Here is a 2,800-nt window from a genome sequence, read left to right as displayed (position 1 = left end):
TGCTTGGTGTCTTCATTAGAGTTTGGATAACAAAGGATGGAAATATGTTAGGCTTCGGTGTTCCACTTTTAGCATTGCAGCACATCTTGATACCTGCAGCTGTTGGTTCAGTGGTGCTGCTGCTCCTTTGTAACAGGAAGGAGTTTTTGCTGCGTACTACAACTGACTTTTTATTTGGGGCTGGCTGTTCAGTGCGCACTGACGGTGTTGTCAGACTCATGATTTGATCCGTCCTCACAGGGGCTCAGGGTATACAATGAACACTTCTAGTCTGGGAGGTTGCCTATAGTTCCTACTCACTGTGCTCCTCAAGCAGCTGTAATAAAGGCGGTTCGTTTGCATTCACACTTGCTCACAAGGTCTCAGCATTCCCATAGCTCAGTAATTTACATTTCCTCATTCTCAAGCAGGGGAAGCTGCTTTGGCCTTTCTGTCTCCCTGCTGGCTGCTCATCTAGAGCTGCTGCTTGGCTTTGGTGGAGTATTTTTGTTAAGGTTGCCAGGAAATCAGCACTGTTATACTGATAACATCTTGGTGATCTTGGTGATCTTCTCTGAGCTCAGGGAACTGCTGAGCAGAGAAGCCACTGAACTCTCCAGCTCTGCCACTCAGTGTCTCCTGCTTGGCAATAACTGAGAACCAGTGTGGAGCTGGGACTTTCTGTGGCTGCAGAACTGTAGGTGTAGGTCTGCTGGCTGTCAGACTTCAAAACCAGGGCAAACCTTTGACATAAAATGTCCCTGTCCCAAACCTGGATACCCTGGTGCACTGTCTTGATGTTCCAGCTTCATGTCCTAGAGGCTTGGAGCAGAAAGATTTACCTAGAGCTGATACTCAGCTGCATTGTATTTACTTACAGATCTCACAGCTCCTTTTTCCAGCAATTCCTTGAGGAAACAATTTCTTCTTGGTAAAGACTATTTCTTCACTAGGAGGCTGTTTTGTGAAGTGACTGTATTAAGCATGGCCCTTGCACAACACAGCCTGTGTATATCTTTGGTTAACAAGCCACTGTGTGAGAGGTAGCAGCAATAGCACATCCCCCTCACTGGGCACAGCTGAGCCCTGAGAGGGGAGACCTGCAGCTGCAGCCCTTAAAGGCTTGATGAGGGGCCCCGTTATCCCCAGCTGTGTGAAAGAGCAGTACTGGCAGCCTGCCCTGAACCAGCTCTGAAGAACTTGTGAAAGGAGCAAACAGGGAAGGCAAGAAGCGTGGAGGTGCTTCACAGCTGTTTAGGAAGTCCTCAGAAGGAAAGGTGAGTGGGAATTCTCTTGGGTTTTGCTGTTCTTGTTAAAAACAGGGAAGTGGCAGCCCTTTGGAAGCTGGTCTCTAAGCCCAGGGGCTTTGCAGCATCAAAAACAGAAGAGTGCCTGTAGAACTGTGGTTTTCCAGTGTCTTGCTTAGCTCATTGCAGAAACCTCTCGAGTTGGTCACGTTTGTCTGAGGGATGGTTACTGCAGTAAAAGGGGGGTTTTATGGTTTGTCCTAAGTCAGTCATATCCTTGCTGCTTGAGGAAGGGACAGCAAAGATGTGCTTGAACCGGTGGTCAGGTAATGAACTGGTATCACATGGTTACTCACTGAATATCATTGGCTTCACATGATCTGCTTGGCAAGGTTCAGCTGTGGTTTAGCAGGCTGCACGTTGAAGCTTTAAACACTTTTAGAGTCCTTTTAAAGCATAGTGAAACTGCACTAATAAAGCATCAGTAATTATTTGGATTCTCTAACCTATGCGAGTTGCTGGGGTTGTTCACCCTGGTGCTAGTGTTTTACTTGCTCTAGGTCTTGCTGTCTAATAAGTGACAGTATCAGAAGGCTGTTTTTATTCCACATTGCTTCTTGTGCTACGAAATTGCTGATCAAACTTCCTTGAAGTGCAGAAGTGGTGCAAATTACAATGCATGGCTTAGGAGGGCTGTTAAACTCTAGTCCTATCAATAGGTTTAAAACTCAGGTGTAAGAGAAGTTTTATGATAGAACACCCATGTGCTGTTAAGGCTTAGAAATGGGTTTGTGCTTTTTAAGTCCTAAGCTGTAGATCAAATGGCCAAGAAGTTCAAAACCAGCTTGTATTTATGTGAAGAATATGCTAAAGTCTCTTTATTTATAAGCCCACTCTAAAGAGCTGTGTAGCAGTGAATGAGCTCAACTGGCCCCGTGCCAGAGCTGTGACCTGCACGTGCTTGTGATGAAGCTGTTCCTGTGTAAGCCTGAAGTCAGGCCCAAGATCCTGGTTGTTCCAGGAAATACGGACTTGTGCTTGTAGGCAGCGGTAATGAAAGCTTTGCTGTGTGGCTGACTGGCACTGGCTTAAGGAATGTACATGGGGGCATTCACGATGACAGGCTGAGTGGGAGCGGATCTGTGGAAGTCCTACAGTCCAGCAGGACTTGTAACTTGTCTGCAAGTCAAGGTGGAAGGGAGGAGTAGAATTCATCTGGGTTCTTCAAGCAGTTTAGAATCTTTCTATTCAGCCGAGATCTTCCCACTACTTTCCATAGGCTGTAGTACTTCTTGCTCTGTTGTCTGTGAGCTGGGTGTGCTTGAGGTGTTGTAAAGGACTTGGAGGGTTTGGGGTGTGCGAGTGGGAGTTGTTTTTAAGGAGAACTTCTCTGTTTCTGCAGGAAACGTGTGTCTGCAGTTCTTTTTCAGGTTTTCCATGTATGTTTTATGATTCCTGGCAGGTTTTTGGATTCATCTGCCTCTGTCTTACTGCTCTTTGAACAGCAAAGTGGAAAAAAGCCCTCAGATACTAAAAGAAGTGAGAGATGTGCATTCTTATTCTGATGTTTTTAA

The sequence above is a fragment of the Lathamus discolor genome, chromosome 6 (assembly GCF_037157495.1).
Source record: "Lathamus discolor isolate bLatDis1 chromosome 6, bLatDis1.hap1, whole genome shotgun sequence".
NCBI classification, from domain to species: Eukaryota; Metazoa; Chordata; class Aves; order Psittaciformes; family Psittacidae; genus Lathamus; species Lathamus discolor.
The sequence above is the reverse complement of the archived record's forward strand: the minus strand, read 5'-3'. Positions refer to the sequence as shown.